Source organism: Danio rerio, chromosome 14, assembly GCF_052040795.2.
Source record: "Danio rerio strain M-AB ecotype USA chromosome 14, GRCz13ab, whole genome shotgun sequence".
NCBI lineage: Eukaryota > Metazoa > Chordata > Actinopteri > Cypriniformes > Danionidae > Danio > Danio rerio.
In genome coordinates, this window is record NC_141034.1 from 54,113,544 (window position 1) to 54,133,666 (window position 20,123).

A 20,123-nucleotide genomic window follows, 5' to 3' on the forward strand; every position below is an offset into this window, starting at 1 on the left:
TCTTAAACAGAAAAAAAGCTGAAATTAAAAATATAAATAATTTATTTAATGTAAAAATTAGTATTTGTTCTCCCAAAAAATACAATTCTGTCATCATGTCTACTTCACTATTTTATTTTATTTAATTTTTGTTTGTTTTTTTAATATTTTAATAATATAGCTTTTTTTGTTTTTTAATATTTAAATGTTTATTTTTTATTTTAATTTTAATTTATATTGTTTTTTATTATTTTCTTTTCTTTGTTTGGTTGTTTATTATTATTTTAATTTAACTTTCATTTGAATTTTACATTTGAATTTACTTTTTTTTTTTCTATTATTATTTTCTATTATTATTATTTTATGTTATTTTATTTATTTATTTATTTGGTTTTATTTTTTACATTTTATTATTGTAATTTTAATAATTTTTTTACTTTTTAATAATTTTTTTATTTTGTTTTATTTAAATATATTTTCTATAAAAAATTATTTACTTTTTTATTGAATTGAATTTTATTTTATTTTATTTTATTTTTAGAGGTTCTTGTAAAATGATTAACTGTCAGTTTTAATCGTTTTACGGGGTAATAAAAAAGGAGAATTTAATATCTCATGGTCTTTTAATCAATGTTTGATCTATGTTATTACGTGTGTGTTCAAAAGCCTGAAGTGTTTTCAAAGCTTCATCTTTGTATCATGAAAACTAATTGATTCTTTTGAGGAAGTATTTAATATGCAAGGAAGTATTTTGATAGTATTTAATAATGTTTTGAGCATTTAACACCATTTTCTTTATCATGCATGTTCACATGAAGATTGGCAAACACCTGAGATTGGCGAGATGTCTGAAAAAACATTGCACGACTCCCCATCTCTGTTTATTGCACAACGACTTCACGGCTTTATCTGCTGCTTGTTTGCGTTGGCCTGTGTAAAATCACATCTTGTGTAGTGATGGATTACACAGCAGAGCCAGTACGTGTCATATTAAGCAAGCTCTCAAAACAGTACAAGGTAGGAAACCAAATAGCAGAGATTGTTTCCAAGTGCGTATGATTAATCCTGACTAAAGCTGATGCATATTGCTTTGCTGGCTAAACTAGTACCAACTGCTCCCAGGCAGAGCTGGCTAGATCACTCAGGAATAGTAATGAGTAAAGTCAGTAAATTATGGAGTCAGAACAGTCTCAATAGTAATGCAAAAAAAAAAACACAATGTGCTGTTCACTTGTGTTGCCAATGAAATCAAATTCACATGCAACGAATACTTATATACCGTTGAAGTCAGAATTATTAGCCCTCCTGGATTATTAACCCCTGTATATTTATTTCTCCAATTTCTGTTTAACGGATAGATTTTTATATACATCATAGTTTTAGTAACTTTAAAAACTGATTTCTTTTATCTTCGCCATGATGACAGCACATAATATTTGGTCTGAAAAAGAGGAAATATCCAGTGAGCTGCAGTTCTGTGGGCGCAAATGCCTTGTTGATGCCAGAGGTCAGAGGAGAATGGCCAGACTGGTTCCAGCTGATAGAAAGGCAACAGTAACTCAAATAAGCACTCGATACAACCGAGGTCTGCAGAAGAGCATCTCTGAACACACAACACATCCAACCTTGAGGCAGATGGGCTACAGCAGCAGAAGACCACACCGGGTGCCGCTCCTGTCAGCTAAGAGCAGGAAACTGAGGCTACAATTCACACAGACTCACCAAAACTGGACAGTAGAAGATTGGAGAAACGTTGCCTGCTCTGGCCACATTCAGATGGTTGGCTCAGAATTTGGTGTCAACAACATTCATCCTTCCTTTTATTAACGGTTCAGGCTGGTGGTGGTGTAATGGTGTGGGGGATATTTTCTTGCCACTCTTTGGGCCCATTAGTACCAAATGAGCATCGTCTCAACGCCACATCCTACCTGAGAATTGTTGCTGAGCATGTCCATCCCTTTATGACCACAGTGTCTCCATCTTCCGATGGCTGCTTCCAGCAGGATAACGCGCCATGTCATAAAGTGTGAATCATCTCAGACTGGTTTCAGTGGCGTAGCGCAAAATGCGGAGGCCCCCCTGCAGGGATCGCTGACAGGGCCCCCTGATGAAGGGGGGGGGGAGATACGTCATACGTCAATTTGCATATCACTGACGTCATCACGTTCTACCGTTTCTGTTTAACAGCCTATGGTTAATAAAGGGGTATTTATAATTGCACTACACTTTATATAAGCATGTTTATTTAACTAAATTTATTGCTGTTTGAATACAGTATATCATTATAGATGTGTAACGTTAGTGAATGTGCAGTAATCTCTCATATGAAATAAACTCAGACAAGTTCAGAAACTGTCACTAAAATATATGTGAATGTGAACAAGAAAAGAATAAACGGTCAAAATAAATTGTTAAAATAAAGTAGAAGTAGATCGGTTTGACTGTACAAGGGAAATACCTTCACACTGCCTGTGCTAAATCATTTGTCGTCGGTACGCAGAGGGGTGATCTGCTCTCGGGCTGCAGGTGGGAGAGGCTGCTGTACGAGGACTGACTGGGCCGTCTGTCAGTGCTGTGAGGCGGGGGAGGGGTCGGCGGCATCACACGCAGCTCGTTGAGAAGAGTAGGGACGGTACAGTATGGAAAAATGACAGTCTAAAAAAATCTCCAATAACACACAAAAAACGCGCTAGATTTGTCGCTAGGGGGGTCTGAAAAGTCGCTAAATCTAGTGACAAAGTCGCTAAGTTGGCAACATTGGCGGCAAGCAATCAGAATGAAGTAGTCCACCGCTTGAGAGGTGTTCAGAGGACACAGACCTGTGAACTTTGGTTCGGACCACAGTTGTTCCCAACAGTTTATTGAAAATCGCGACGACGCGGGGCCCCCTAATCACGCGGGGGCCCCCCCGCGGTGCGTGCCCTGCGGGCCCGTCCGCTACGCCACTGACTGGTTTCTTGAACATGACAATGAGTTCACTGGACTAAAATGGCCTCCACAGTCACCAGATCTCAATCCAATAGAGCACCTTTGGGATGTAGTGGAACGGGAGATTAGCATCATGGATGTGCAGCCGTCAAATCTGCAGCAACTGTGTGATGCAATCATGTCAATATGGAGCAAAATCTCTGAGGAATATTTCCAGTATCTTGTTGAGTCTATGCCATGAAGGATTAAGGCAGTTCTGAAGGCAAAAGGGGTGGCCAACTCAGTACTAGTAATGTTTACCTATTAAAGTGGCCGGTTAGTGCACCTCGCTGTTTATAAGTGTATAAGTGCATATAAGCAACAGGTTTATGACTGTTGTCACTTTAAATTCAAATGAGAATTTAAGAGTGATTTTATGAATGAGAATCTTTCTGAAAGAGGGCGGAGCTACAAATGCCTGTGTGTCAGTATAGTAGCAGATTCAAAACCAGCTGTTCATTTGTACATGCTGAAAACTCTAATGGTGGATGGCTGCTTCTTACCTAGGGCTGTTTATGCTAATGAGGGAGTAACAGTCACTTGTGGGCGTGGCTTTTTTCTCTCTGGTGACACATACAAAGGGAGAATGTCAAAGTGTTCCTGTAGACTGCATTTAATTAAGTGTGATTATAAAAAAATGATAAAGTAATGTAATAAAACTTTCTCATTAGATGCTGTGATATTCACACACTGCTGTGTTTAAACCCTTTATAAAAGGGATTTTTGCATAACAAGCTCTCCAAATAGTCTTATTGCTAGTACTTGATTTTTATAATCTGATTATGTTATCCAGATCACACGTAATCCATTCCTCCCCAGCTCTTCCTCCGGGTTTGTTTGAGTCTGGATGTATTCTCATCAACGCCGGAAACATGCCGACTAAAGAGGGATTGAGTTTGATTTGTGCTACCCTCTCGACAAATGACATAAATACGCATTAAGTAGTGAAAGCGTTTGTTTTAGGAGCTCTTTAAAACACCTCCTGAGGCCAAGAAGTGCTCCATAAAACAAAAGAGTCGGCAGTGTTCTTTAAGGCTGCGATGGGGATGGGGTGCAGATGCATGGAGCGTGTTTGAGGCTTTGGATGGGAAAAGAGAAACTCTGGCCACATGAAGACGCCCAGTCTCTCGCTCGCCGAGATTTCTGACTTTGTGATTTCTCACGTCATTGCTCAATCGCACACCCACACCCTTCACCGCGTTTGGGCTCGTCGTATGAGACGCGCTTCGCTCTGGACCGCAGGGTCTGTGGCGCTGCTCGCTTTCTGGGATAAATCAACACAAGTCATTCTGATGAAGATATAGTGGGAAAAGGCCTTGTGAACTGAGCGAGGCTGTAAAAGACTGTGTCTGGAATTCAGCTCTAATTAAAACCATTTTCTTCTGACATTTCTGGACAAGCAACGACTTTCGTTTTAAACGATTTTAAAAAGAAGCACACAGTTGTTTTTGTTTCTCTTTGTGTGTCTTAAAGGGGTAGTTCACCCCAAAATTAAAATTCCATCATTATTTACTCTACTTGCTCCAAACTTTTATGATTTTCTGTAACCAAAGCAGTAACCGTACACTTCCCTTGGTAAAAATAAACCCTATGGAAGTCAATGGTTACAGGTTTTCAGCATTCTTCAAAATATCCTCTTTCTTGTTTTACAGAAGAAAGAAACAAATAAAGGTTTGGATTTCCTCACAGCAAGAAGGTTGCTGGTTCGAGCCCAGGCTGGGCCAGTTGGCATTTCTGTGTGGAGTTTGCATGTTCTCCCCGTGTTGGTGTGGGTTTTTTTCTGGTTTCCCCCACAGTCCAAACACATGCGCTGTAGGTGAATTGATTAAACTAAATTGAACTAAATTCTTAGACAGGGAATGATTAAAAGATAATCAGGCCTGACTCAGCATGAATTCTGTTTTTCAGCAGGTTCCTGCTCTGTAGAACATAAAAACATGCAGACACAGTTAACATCTCATCCATCAGTAAATCTGTCAATTTCTGTAATTTATTATTTGTTATTTTACTGTACAATTCTGTAATTTAACATCCGTTATTTTACGGTAAATATCTGTTATTTAACATCTGGTAATTTACGGCAAATTTTTCTAATTTGAAATCTGTTATTTTATGATAAATATCTGTAATTTAGCATCTGTTATGTATGGTAAATTTCTGTAATTTAACACATTATTTTACAGTAATTTTCTGTAATTTAACATGCGTTGATTTGTGGTAAATTTCTGTAATTTAACATCAGTTAATTTTTGGTACATTTTTATAATTTAACATGCGTTGTTTTACAGTAAATTTCTTTAACATCTCTTCATTTGCAATACATATTTGTAATTTAACATCCATTATTTTATGGTAAATATCTGTTAATTATGGTAAATTTTTGTAATTTAATATGCGTTATTTTACAGTAAATTTCTGTAATTTAACATGCGTTGATTTGTGGTAAATTTCTGTAATTTAACATCAGTTAATTTTTGGTAAATTTTTAGAATTTAACATGCGTTGTTTTACAGTAAATTTCTGTAATTTAACATCTGTTAATTTATGGTAAATTTTTGTAATTTAACATGCCTTATTTTACAGTAAATTTCTGTAATTAAACATGCTTTGATTTGTTGTAAGTTTCTGTAATTTAACATCTGTTGATTTGCAATACATTTTTGTAATTTAAAATCCAATTTTTTACGGTAAATATCTGTTATTTACCATCCATTAATTTACGGCAAATTTCTGTTATTTAACGTCTGTTAACATGCGTTGTTTTACAGTAAATTTCTGTAATTTATCATCTGCTAATTTGTGATACATTTTTGTAATTTAACATCCATTATTTTACGGTAAATATCTGTTAATTTATGGTAATTTTTTGTAATTTATCATTCGTTATTTTATCATAATTTTCTGTAATTTATCATCTGTTGATTTTTATGGTAAATGTCTGTAATTTAACATCCGTTATTTTATGGTAAATTTTAGTATTCTAACATCTGTTATATTATAGTGCATTTTTTGTCATTTAAAGGCCGTTATTTTACGGTAAATGTCTGTCATTTAACATCCGTTTTTTTTTTAATGAAAATATTTTGTAATTTAAAGGCCATTATTTTACAGTAAATATCTACAGTATAATTAAACATCCATTGATTTAAGGTAAATTTCTATAATCTAACATCGGTTAATTTAGAGTAAATTTCTGTCATTAAACATCTGTTTATTTATAGTAAATTTCTGTAATTTATCATCCATTATTTTACGATAAATTCCTGTAATGCAACATTCATTGTTTTACGGTAACTTTCTAATCAACATTATTTTATGGTTTTTTTTTAACACAGCAGCTGCTGGAAAAACAAAACAAAAACTAAAATATTTTATTATAATATAATATAATATGTTAATTAACAGCTATTTTATGCAGTGTAGTTACTAGCAAACTAATCTGTATGTGCTGTGTGTTCTGATTAGGAAATTTTCCATGCAACAGATCACAACAACAGTTTTCCCCCACATCTGTCTATTTATGTAGAATAATGAGCTTCAAATAAATAAACTCCTAAAGCCACAAGGGAAAACCTTTGAAAAATGGAGGTTGTCACATTACATGCCGCACTCTTCCTGTTTTAAATCTGCGGTTCTGCAACAGAGACTTGACCTTTTAGCGTTTAGTCACACATGATGGTTACGTGAGACTGGGATATCTGGATAACATTGTTGTCACTGACCTCCTGAAAGTCCTGGACGCCCCATTGGTTTTTTTTGCAGTCAGCGGTGTAGCATAATCAAACATTTTTAGCTCAGATGGATTGGGTTTCAGCTCTGGACGGGGTTTGGTAGGTTCACTTACAGGCTGCGTATGACTCTAATCAGACCACTGGCCTCACAGAGCAGAATGGAAAGCAGAACACCAGAACATTCCACACACTCTCCTGAAGAACAGCTCACATTTGATAGAATGTGTTCTAACGTTTCCCATGTATGTGCGTCTAGACACACATGCTCACAGATGGGGGCTACAGTGGGGCAGACACACACAAACACACACACACACTTGCATGCATACATGCACACACATTCATGTGTAAACAAACATACATTCTGCACACACATTCCCTTTTTCACAAGCACAAACTCTCTTACATGCACTCACAAACATACTCTCACACGCATACACTCACCGGCCACTTTATTAGGTACACCTTACTAATACCTGGTTAAACCCCCTATTGCCTTCAGAACTGCTTTAATCCTTCGTGGCATACAGATTCAACAAGGTGCTGGAAATATTCCTCAGAGATTTTGCTCCATGTTGACATGATAGCATCGCTGCAGATTTGTCGGCTGCACATCCATGATGTGAATCTCCCATTCCACCACATTCCAAAGGTGCTCTATTGGATTCAGTTCTGGTGACTGTGGAGGCCATTTGAGCACAGTGAACTCATTGTCATGTTCAAGAAACCGGTCTGAGATGATTGACGCTTTATGACGTGGTGCGTTATCCTGTTGTAAGAAGCCATCAGAAGATGAGTACTCTGTGGTGATAAAGGGATAGACATGATCAGCAACAATACTCAGGTACTAATGGGCCCAAAGAGTGCCAAGAAAATATCCCCCACACCATTACACCACCACCACCAGCCTGAACCATTGATACAAGGCAGGATGGATCCATGCTTTCATGTTGTTGATGCCAAATTTTGACCCGACCGTCCGAATGTGGCAGCAGAAATCAAGACTCCTCAGACCAGGCAGCGTTTCTCCAATCTTCTATTGTCCAGGCAGAATTTCAAGCACAACCAATCATTTTAAACAGAGACATGGTGAATCAGATAAAGAAATAAAAATGCTAAGTTCAGAGAACTTTAAAATATTAATGAAATTTTTTTTTTGCTGCCTAATGAGAAAGTTGAAGTTTTGATGAAAAAACTTGGCATATTAGGTAATGTGAAGTTATATTAACTTACTCTCTTTATTAAGGGTTTACACTTACACTATAAAGCACTTACACTGATTTATACTTCTGCATCAATTGCACACGTATGCTACGTCACAGCCTATGTGTGGACGCAGAGCCCTACGCCGTGGCTGTTGCTGACGTGCACCTCTCAAAAAAATGTAACTACACGTCGCAATGACGCGTAGTGCAAGCTCTGTGGTCTACTTGGTAGCGCTGACGAGTGTGGGTGGGACCGAGAGCAACGCGAGTCTGTTGGAGCCAGTGTTTACAAGTGTGGAGTCCTGTGAAGGAACTCCGGATGGAAAGTTTTGTTTTGTGTTTACCTCATGGTTAAAGTTGTTGCACGTCCGCCGGTTCCTGCCTCAAAATCAGCAAGTTTGAGCCACTTGTACATTAAGGTAGCATTTAGAAAAAACAAAACACCAGTGAAGAAACTCGACACAGAGGACCATTAACACCTCACTGCCAGCTAGCGTTTCGGAAGTGTTATTGCAGAGGAACACAAACAGCATGCAGAAGTATAAATGCACAGCAACACTCAAGGCATGCGCCGTAGGTCACGTCGATCACTCGACACAGAAGTTAAAACCAGGCTTTACAGTGTACTATGATTGGCTGAAGCCTGGTTTATTCTCGACGTGTCTGCTTCTTCACTTGAGTGCGCGGGGCGAATGTGACGTCATCACGGGATTTACGGAGGTTCGATTTGGGTGCATGCAACAGACTCGAGCGAACAGTTTGTGCGGCGCTGCATTTGATTGAAGTTGAATTTGAACCACTTGGAAGAGATTTTGTCTGAATCAGGTACGACTGTACAGACACCATTATGATCCGTGATCATAGAGATAACCAGATGATCAATAATTCTTGGCTAGAAATAGCAACAGCCGTGGGAAAGGAGGAAAGTTTTTGTTAAAAAGTTTGGAAAAACCTAAAGCATAAGTTTGTTAAAGCCAAAAGAGGCCATGGCAAAAGTGGAGACCCAGGTACACAATTATAGACATATGTTTTTCACCAGTCATAGGTTTAACACTGATTTATATGTTACAATTTTGAATAGTTACAAAACCACAATTAAGGAACGAATTATTTCTTTGATTACTGGAAATTAATATTTGAAGCTATCGGTTTACAATATACTGATGGCCTGTTTCTCTGGGCTTTATTGGTGATAATGGTCAGAAATGGTGGCCCTTTACTGCCTTTTTAGCATAAGTAGAGGACAGAAACTAGCCAGACAGTGATGTGTGAACTGTGGAGCGGGCTAATCTAAAAAAAAAACATCTGTATTTTTAAGTAAGTGGGCTTTTTTTTTTTTTTTGCTTTAATTCTTTCCAAAATATAATTGTAGAGTAACCCATGTTCTGGTGTCTATAATATTTTAATAAACATAAATAGGTAAAATTGTCTGAGATATGAACAAAAGCAGGTGATGCATCAAAGGTCTTGAATGATTATAAAAATGCTTATAATTATTAAAATAATTTATAAAAACAATAAAAATAATTAGTTTAAAAATCTTAAACTATATTAATGATATGACATAGTTCCAGAAACTTGCCACTTCTCTGTTTATTTGTCTGACTTTACGGTCAGTTTCTTTTGACCGCCCCCAGTCGTTTTATTGAACAGCAAGTATAAAAGTCTTGTCCAGAAGTGCATGCACAGTCCGAAATGCGACGCCAGGCGAAAGTACTGTATAAATCCATCTTTAGTAGAATAATCAATTCTGTGATTCCCGTCCAATCAAATCTGACATCCTGACCTCAAGACATGGACGCTTTATATATGCAGCAAACATGTGTGAAGCACTAAAATTGTCCAGGATGATGCAAAATCACACACAGCGAGCGAGGGACTGTTTAGATGAAGATGATGTTACTGCATGAAGACTAAAATCACCAAATGGCCTGAAACTATCACTAACTGCACTACAGAATGTTACGTTTTCAAAATAATGTTACGTTATTTGCAAAATAATCTTGTTTTCCATTTTGACGTATGATTTTTTTGCTTGTTTTAAAGACAAACTCACTTAATTTTGTTACATTATTTCCTAAAACAAGACAATAGCTGCGTCCCAAATGGCACACTATACACTATGCACTCATGCACTATGTACTTATGCACTTACACACTCAACAGGATAGTATATGTATGTAGTGTTGTCCCAAATGGCACACTAATGTTTTTTTACTAAGCGGAAATTCAAACCGTTTCCCTGATGACGTTTGACTGTTGCCAAATCAGTGAAATAAACGACTGAATTATCAAGTAATACCTGCCGTGAGTATAACCGCATTCACCATCGGGAGGCGCTATAATCACTCTTGTAGGAGAATTTTGCTTTCACCATCCAAAATAAATAAAGTTATTCAACATGTGCGTCAGATAGCTCCGCCCCTTCCGCTACGTAAGCAAACCTGCGGTCGTTGAGTGCGTGAAGTGTCCATCATTACACACTTCATTTTAGCGGCTGAATGAGTGCATCATCCGGGTAATTAAAGTGCACTTATTATTTTGAGAGTTTTCAATGTGAACACACTACTTACACTATTTATACTACAAAATGGCGTAAAATAGTGCATAAGTATGCGATTTGGGACGCAGCTAATATGTTTTGCTTGTCTAGTAAATGCTTCTTGATTTAACAATTTTGAGATATTTGGACTAGAAACAAGACAAGGAATCTAAGTGAAAAGCATTTTTTTTGTTTTGCAGTGTAAGGATTTTTGCCAGGGAAAATGATCTGTGTGATATCTCCGTGTTGTCTGCAACTGTGTAAACTAAGCTGTGATGTCAATCGTCTCTTAGCAGCTAAAAAAACACCCACAGCAAATCCTTCTAGTCTGAAACATTGAGCTCCTTTGTGGATCCGTCAAATATTTGCTTCTGTTTTGAAATGTCATACCTGGGTGATATGTGACGCCGCCAGCTATATTCAGACCACCGTCTCAGCCAAACACAGAGTAAGGGTTGTTCTTTAGCAGAAACTGGGTCACTGAACCTATGATGAGAAGTATCAACAAACAAGATCACAGCTATAGAAGCTGATTTACTACTGGCAATCCACGCTTGAGTATTGTTTTGGCCGGTGCCAATTTTAAAGGAGACCTGTTATGCCCATTTTTGCAAGATGTAAAATAAGTCTCTGATGTCCCTAGAGTGTGTGTGCGAGTTTGTGTGCAAAGTTTCTGCTCAAAATACCACACAAATAAGGTTTAAAGGGCCATGAAACCCCCTCGTTTCAGCAGGGTGTTTTCACACCTCTACTTTGGAAAAAGTCAGAAAAGTGGGCGTGTCTAGCTCTGTTTAGGGGGGAGTGTCGGAGGAACTAAAGTGGGAGGGTGTGGGAGTGTCTATTTGGGCACGGGCGAGTTTCAGTCAAAATACACACACATGAGAAAGTGATGGTGTTTAACCTACATGGACATCTGTAGTCGAATTATTTGCCAAATTATTAAATGGTGGACTTTAACTGCAGTTTGGCTCTTTCATTCAGGGAATTCATTCATGCCCCTCGTGACAAACGCGATATTTGATTCGAGGAACTGATCTAAGCGTGCATTTTTCATGCAATGTTTGATACCGCACGGCGAATGAAAGAAAAAAAAAATCCGCATTTCCCGGAAACTTAGATGCACACGGCAGGTAGCGTCAGAAAGCCGCGTGTGTTATTCCGGTCACTTAATGCGGTGCTATGTTTGCACTCAGTGCAATAGTTAACTTAATTCGATACGAACAAACTGAATAAACAAAGAGCACTGGTGGCTCACTTACCAAATCTGTAGAGACAGGACAATCACCAGCAACTAGAGCCGCGTCTTTATTAAGAGGAGACTACAAGCGAATCCGGATTTCAGCGTTTGCAGATGAGAACAGCTCTCAGGTAAACAATAATCCTCCTTAGACACGCAAGTCAAGTTATTGTTGTCGAGCGTCGCGTACACTGTTAATCCACACGTGACTCCAGCTGCGCTCTCACAGAGAGAAAATGAAAACAAAACTTAATGGCAGCAAACTATAAAAGCAACACTTCACGCTTGTTTTGCCAACACAACGTGGCGTCTCTGTGGCGTAAACACGGTGACGCTAATGAATATTAATGAAGTTGCACAATAGAGCGCGCTGATTGGTTTGACCCAAGCCTTACTCATGCATTAATGCAACACGCTGTAAGACGTAATAAGACTCACTCTGGCACAGACGTCCAGTCTGCAGGCTGGAATACACGCTATTATCTCATGGCCGTGACGCAGCTTCAAAAATTCGTTTCAAACAGGAAATCCGAATTTGCTTGAAATAACGCAAAAACAACCAATTTACACTTTTTAGTGAAATATAGGTGTCCTAATAGTGTTTTTAGCAGTGTGGGACACATATACGACTGTCAACAGCTCAAAAAATGTGTTTTGGTGTTTCGTGACCCTTTAATAACTCTGAAACTGACCCTTTTAGGCTTCAACCGTAATGACACAATTAGGTTCGCTGTTGCTTTAAATGCAAATGAGATAGTGCTCTTTTCAAAAGAGGGTGGAGCTACAAATGCCTGTCTGCCAACATAGTGGCAGATTCACAAACAGAACTAACGTCCTATGCTAATAAGGGAGAGATGATCACTAGTGGGGGGCTTTCCCCCTATGATGACATGTACAAAAGGGAGAATGTCAATCAAAGTGTTTCTGCAGACTGTTGTTATCAAGTGTGATTATAAACAATAGAAATAATTAACTTTTACCATTAGAAGATGGATATGTCAGGTATCTGGTTTGATCATTGGTAACTCCTTCTCCTCTGTGTCCTCCTGTCAGCTGTTAGCTCTGTCAGCAAGCGCTGATCACCAGTCACCTGTTCTCGCTTTACCCTTATTGGCATTCCTATATCTCTCTCCCTTTCATTCCCTCCATTGTCAGTTTATTGTAACTTTGTGCGTACCGTAAGTGCATCTTGCACGCAACTAACCTGTGTATTTCTTTCCAGCAAAGGTCTTGTCTTGTTCTCCTGTGCTCTCCGTTGTCGGTACAAATTAAACGATCTCAATTATAGTGCGCTCTCATCGTTGAATAAATTGCTCAGATTACCAACACCCGGAGGTCAAACGTTCACCTCAGCGCAGTAGTGAGCTTACAGGACCATCCAACCTCCTTCTCTCTCTCTCACTGCCAAGTGGGTGGCCTTTTAAGGTTCCTTCCTAAAGCTCCAGCTCTGTGTGTCTCGCTATACGACAGACTGCCTTGTTTGACCTTTTTCTTCATTAAAGTACTCTGTTGAACTGCAATTTTTGCCCTTCATTCTGTTCTGTGACAGGTTCTGTGCAGATGCAAAAGCCGCTAAACACCAAATCCACCATAAATGAGCTAATGACATTGAGTGAATGTTTTAGGCACATACTACACCATCAACAAATCAGGGCTCGAAATATGCGCCCGAAAATTAATCTATGCGACCTCATAATATATCTGGGAGCATTAGTGCGACTGCAGATAATGGTTGTAGTGCGACCTGTTTTGATTTTTTGTAAAAACGTGCTGAATCGCTCTTCCCTGCCGCTATATTGGTTCATATTAGCTGTCAATCCCTCAAGGTATTGCGCTGTCAGATGACAGGGAAGGAGCTTTTATGACCACGGGAAATGCAAACGGCTGAAGAGTAAAAACTTAAAGCACACAGGTTTGCAAACCCCACCTAAAGTTGAGGCGCAGATGAAAGCGATCATGACACGTCACGTGGTGAATAATGATCCGCCAGCTGAGATCAATCGAGTATGCGCTTCTTGGAGAAGGTGCCCGAATCTCCATGCGTTGCATTCACTGCGTGTTCAGCGCAAATGTCCGCTAAAAGTCAAATCTAATACTGTACATATCATCGCCAAAGAAGCTCGCCTTTACTAAGTTTACACTGAAACTGCGGCTCATAACAAAGACCGGTATTGCGCCGATGGTTAGCGCAAGAATCCTGCTCTGCCTGCGCATAAATTGGGTCGGCTGACTCGCCAGCTTTTCCACTAACACAGAAAAATGAAGATCAGCTCAGACTGAACCTTTAAATTGACACAAACTGAAACCAAAACTTTTAAAGAGTGATAGTGAGACTTACTTTCTTTTGTCTATTCTTTTTTGAGGTGTATATTATTCTTATTTTTTTATTTATTTACTGATGACTGCTTTGCAGCTTTCATCATTGAATTGAATGATTTATTATAATCTTTTGTTTGTTTTGTAGCAGAAATATTATTTATTAAATTGACATGCATATAAAAACAGCAGTACAAAATAAATATTCCTTACTGCAATGCTTCATTTTTGTTTGATGCAAACTAAACAATTATTTTTCATAAATTAACAGACTTTTTATAGCAGATAACCTACATTCATGCACATTCAAGGCAGTATCATAGTGAGAAATGGAATTCATTGTTACTATTATTGTCATTTTTTATCATTATTAATATTCTATGGCCTAATTATTAGACATTCATTTTGGAATTATTGCACACAAATATCAATGTCTTCGCAGCATTAGTTAGATAGCTGTTTCTGGTTTTTGTCAGTCCTATTAAATGTTGTTTTAAAATACAATAAATCCCTTAAAAAACAATTTGCAGTGGTGCTCATTCATTTTTGGTGGATGCTCCTAAATTTTTTCTGGTGCTCCTAAAATTTTTTTGGTGCTCCTAAATATTTGAAGTTGGGAGCACCGGTGCTACCAAGTAAAAAAGTTAATTTCGAGCCCTGCAAATAGATTTGCCTCAAATCGTCTAAATCCCAGCGCCAGCACATTCAGAAAACAACAGTGTGTTGGCAAAAGCTTCTAAACGCCACCTGCCTTTGACAGCAAAAGCTGCTATATCCCGAGAACCAATCAGAAAGTGTGAATCGAATCATATGTTTTCAATGTAGCAGCACGCTGATAAGCCGGCTTTATGAGGAGACATATTCCGCATTTGATTTCGATTTTAAAAAACGGAGTTTAATGAACTGATTGAGCCTGACCAACTGTCAGTGAATGGCAAATGAAAATGTCGCTTAGCTCAAAACTGTGCATTATAAGAAAAAGAAACACAATGTACAGTCAGAAGTGTAGCGTGTATTCATAACATTTTTGTGCATCGACGCTACTTTTGAATGAGTCCGGTTTACTATACATTAAACGACAACTACACTTCATGAAAGACAGAGTTAAGATGCCGTTCTTTTATCCCATGTTGATGCTATGAGGATAAATGAGATCAAGACCAAAGTATGGTGAGATCTTTCATATTATCCCAGACATGCTCAATAATGTTCATGTCTGGTGACTGGGCCGGCCAATCCTGGAGCACCTTGACCTTCTTTGCTTTCAGGATCTTTGATGTGGAGGCTGAAGTATGAGGAGGAGCGCTATCCTGCTGGAGAATTTGCCCTCTCCTGTGGTTTGTAATGTAATGGGCAGCACAAATGTCTTGATACCTCAGGCTGTTGATGTTGCCATCCACTCTGCAGATCTATCGCACGCCCCCATACTGAATGTAACCCCAAACCATGATTTTTCCTTCACCAAACTTGACTGATTTCTGTGAGAATCTTGGCTCCATGCTGGTTCCAGTAGGTCTTCTGCAGTATTTGTGATGATTGGGATGCAGCTCAACAGATGATTCATCAGAAAAATCCACCTTCTGACACTTTTCCAAATGATCAACTAGAAGTCATTATTTGTTGCTTTTACAGCTGGGATCCACAACAAGACTTTTGTCAGGTATATTAGTGTAATTCAATCTTATGCATGCTAATGTTAGTTTGCATACTGTTCTTCTGAAATCATTGCATATTAAAACAGCATGCCGATGACATATGAATTATGCATCTGTGCATACAAAGACAGAGGTTGTACATTGAACACCGTTTAAAAGTCATTCTCTGTCTCTGACTCCTTCATTCTGTCTCTCGCCTCTGCAAACATGTTTGTTTTTTCCCCAACGCCCTCTTCTCTTCACAGCTGCTCGGCCTGTCATTGAGTTTCTTCTTTCACCAGTCTAGTGGGACTTTCTCAAAAGGATGGCCGTGAGTGTGTGTATAAGAGTATGTGTAAGAGTGAGTGTGCATGTGTGGAAGTGTGTATATGTGTGTATATGCGAGAGAGAGAGAGAGTCTGTGTGTGTGTGTGTGTGTGTGTGTGTGTGTGTGTGTGTGTGTGTGTGTGTGTGTGTATGAGTGGGTATGCATGTATATGTGTGAAAGTATTTGTGTATGTGTGTACGTGCAAAAGAGAGTGAGTTAGAGAGAGAGAGAGAGTGTGTGTGTGTGTGAGAGATTGAGTGTGTAAAAGTGTTTGTAAGATTGTGTGTGTGTGTGAGAGAATGGATGAAAAGTGTGTGTGAGAGTGTGTGTTTGAGTAGGTGTGCAAAAATGTGTGTTCACAGTATATGTGTATGTTTGTTTTCACGAGAATGTGTGTACTGTCTGTGTATGTATATGCATCCATGTGTATAAGTGTGTGTGCTTGGTGTGTAAGATAGATTTAATGTGACTGTATTTGTGCAAAAGTGTGTCTGTGTGTGTGAGAATGGATGTACACACTGTAAAGTATGTGAGAGTGTGAGTATGTGTGTGTGTAAAAGTAAGTGTGTGTGTGTGTGTGTGTGTGTGTGTGTGTGTGTGTGTGTGTGTGTGTGTGTGTGTGTGTGTGTGTGTGTGTGTGTGTGTGAGAGTGTGTGCATGTGTGTAAAAGAATCGATGTAAAGTGTGTGTTAGAGTATGTGTGTGCGCGCATGTAAGAGCGAGTGTGTGTATGATAAAGTGTTTGTATACTAATGTACATTCACCGGCCACTTTATTAGATACACCTTCTCACCTTGTTCAACTTCTCATTATCTCTAATTTCTAATCAGCCAGTCACGCGGCAGCTACTCAATTCATTTTGCCATGTAGACATGGTCAAGATGATCTGCTGCAGTTCAAACCGAGCATCAGAATGGGGAAGAAAGGGGATTAATGTGACTTTGAACGTGGCATGGATGTTGGTGCCAGACGGGCTGGTCTGAGTATTTCAGAAACTGCTGATCTACTGGGATTTTCACGCACAACCATCTCCAGGGTTTACAGAGAATGGTCTGAAAAAGGGGAAATATCCAGTGAGCGGCAGTTCTGTGGGCGCAAAAGCCTTGTTGATGCCGGAGATCAGAGGAAAATGGCCAGACTAGTTAGAATGGCCAACTGATAGAAAGGCAACACGTCCAACCTTGAGGCAGATGGGCTACGGCAGCACAAGACCACACCGGGTGTCACTCCTTCCAGCTAAGAACAGGAAACTGAGGCTACAATTCACACAGGCTCACCAAAACTGGACAATAGAAGATTGGAGAAACGTTGCCTGGTCAGTTTTGCTGCCACATTTGGATGGTCGGGTCAGAATTTGGCATCAACAACATGAAAGCATGGATCCATCCTGCCTTGTATTAACAGTTCAGGCTGCTGGTGGTGTAATGGTGTGGGGGTATTTTCTTGGCAAACTTTGGACTCATTAGTACCAATTGAGCATCGTGTCAACACCACAGCCTACCTGAGTATTGTTGCTGAGCATGTCCATCCCTTTATGACCACAGTGTACCATCTTCTAATGGCTACTTCCAGCAGGATAACGCAGCATGTCATAAAGCGTGAATCATCTCAGACTGGTTTCTTGAACATGACAATGAGTTCACTGAGGAATATTTCCAGCACCTTGTTGAATTTATGCCACCAAGGATTAAGGCAGTTCTGAAGGCAAAATCGTGTCCAACCAGGTACTAGGAAGGTGTACCTAATAAAGTGGCCAGTGAGTGTATATTGCAGAAATACAAAATATCGTAATGTCAGTTTTTGCAAATATCATGCAGCCCTAGTTTTCACACTGTGAGTTAACATCAAATAAATTTTCATTTACTAACATGAACAAATACTGTAGTAAATGTATTGTTCATTGTTTGCTCATTGCAATGCATCAACTAATGCAACCTTATAATAAAGTGTTACCATTAAATCTACCCAACAGTGTTTATCCTGCAACACACACCTTGTTTATGTGTCAGGAGATCAGCCGGCTTTAGATGGGCTCCCATTGAGACTGTAAGTGTCTTACTTTGCTCAGGAATCATGGCAGGGGCTCTGTGAAAGCGATCTGCCGAACGCTTTCGTGTGTTATACACTTTATTCTCCTCTAGAGAAAACACTCCGCACTGGTTACTTTTTATAACAAGCACGGGCAGTTTTAGTGCTGCTACATTTCATTCCCCTGTCTGGCGTAAAAAAAAAAAAAATCAATGCACGCTGTTCCTACTTTAAATATGAAAATATATAATGGTATAATGCGTTCAGTATGCATGCTTGAAGGAAACCATATGAAGAAAGCAGACAAAGAGCTCTCTGTGTTCCAGCTCCTGCTCGCTCGTCCACACCCCCTTTCCCTTCTTTCAGTCTGAGAGAGAGAGAGAGAGAGAGAATGAAAGACAGAGGGGGAGGTGAACAAAACACAAGGAGGACCTGAAAAGAGCTGAGCAAACCAACCATCACAGACACACCGCAGCTTTTGGAGGAGCTACAGGTGAGTCTGCTTCATGTTTTCTTCTTCAGCTTGTTGAGTCTCGACTGCATCCTCATGCATTGCAGACGGCACCAATGTTTATGAAGTTCTGGGTTTTGTAATTCAAAGTTTCCATGGGATTTCTGGAATATCATGGCATTTTTAAAGTCTAGACATTGAAAATCATTGGGAGTTTTATGATGCATTGCAAAAACGATCTGTTGATGAATTGGGATTCACAAGTTTATTTGTGTTGTGAGATGTTGATCTCTGCTCTGTGGACTTTTGATGTTGAAAAGTCAACTCTACAGTTTAACAATGTTACTTTTATTGAACTTTTAAGTAGTTTTAAATAGTATAATGTATAATATAGAGCGAGATATCTGTGTAAAATGAGCTGCAGTTTATTACAAGGTTTTTGTATTGTAATATTCAACACCAATTTAGACTATATAGCACTGCAAACTATTAAAAATGTTCATAAAAGTCACTTTTTTGAGCTTTTTATGATTTAAAGGTGTTGGAAGAAAGATCAAGCTCTCATAAAGCAATTTAAAATCATTAATAAATGTGGAAAAATAAAAGCATGAATCACAAAATACTTATTTTTCCCAGTATAGTCATGGAATATTCAGGATTTTTGTTATGATTATTGCAGCTTATTTTGCTGTTAGATTTCTTCAAATGTGCAGCACTATTTTTGGCATTTTTTGTGTTTTACATGTTACATGTTTACAGGTTTTTGAACCCAAGAATCATTGGTCTCTGTAATTTATATAAAGGGAACATTGAGAAACATTGAGAGGCTTTAATCTTAACCAAATAAAGCCTACTACATCATATTTGATACATAATTGAATGTATTATTTTTGAGACTGATCTGGCTCCATATTTATGCACTAAAAAAAATGATTCATTGGATTTACTCAATTTTGTAAGGTAAGTGGTTGCAAGTCATTTTTATGGGCTGAATTTAAACAATTAGGTAAATTTTGTAATGTTCAACTCAATTTGTTTGTTTAAATTCAGACAATATAAATTGTTTGTAACCACTTACCTTAAAGAAACGAGTAAATGAATAATTTTTTTCAGTGCATTAATATGGAGCCAGATTAGTCTCATACGTAATACATTTACAAAATTTGAAAATGCAATTTGTTAATACACATCCAATTCGTAAATTCAAAACACAATCCATAAATAAACGATTCGTAAATTCCAAACACAATTCATAAATATGCAAATTCAATTAATGAATTAAAAAACAAATCCATAAATACACAAAATCCAATTCATAGATTTAAAACACACTCCACAAATACACACAATCCAATTCATAAATTCAAATCACACTCCATAAATATACAAAATCTAATAAATAAACTCAAAACACACTCTGTAAATACACACAACATGATTCGGAAATTCAAAATTCACTCCATAAATACACAAAACATGATTCGTAAATTCCAAAAACAATTTATAAATATGCAAATCCAATTCATAAATTCAAAAACCAATTCATAAATATGCAAATCAAATTCAGAAATTTACAACACACTCCATACATACACAAAGCACATTTTGTAAATTCAAAATACCATTCAGAAATTTGCAAATCCAATTCATAAATTCGAAACACAAATACAAAAAGCACAAATCATGCATTCATACATATGCAAAT

At 38.2% G+C, this 20,123-nt stretch overlaps 2 protein-coding genes across 2 annotated transcripts in view; both read left to right on the plus strand.

Moving 5' to 3' along the window:
* Window positions 1–20,123, plus strand: part of nsd1a (nuclear receptor binding SET domain protein 1a) — a 1,446,438-nt gene that overhangs the window by 438,245 nt on the left and 988,070 nt on the right. The window lies entirely within an intron of this gene.
* synpo (synaptopodin) overlaps window positions 18,430–20,123 on the plus strand; it is a 61,676-nt gene continuing 59,982 nt past the window's right edge. Inside the window, exon 1 of the mRNA XM_087282028.1 lies at window positions 18,430–18,460. The gene's annotated coding sequence lies outside the window, so the exon portion shown is untranslated. The remainder of the gene's footprint in view (window positions 18,461–20,123) is intronic.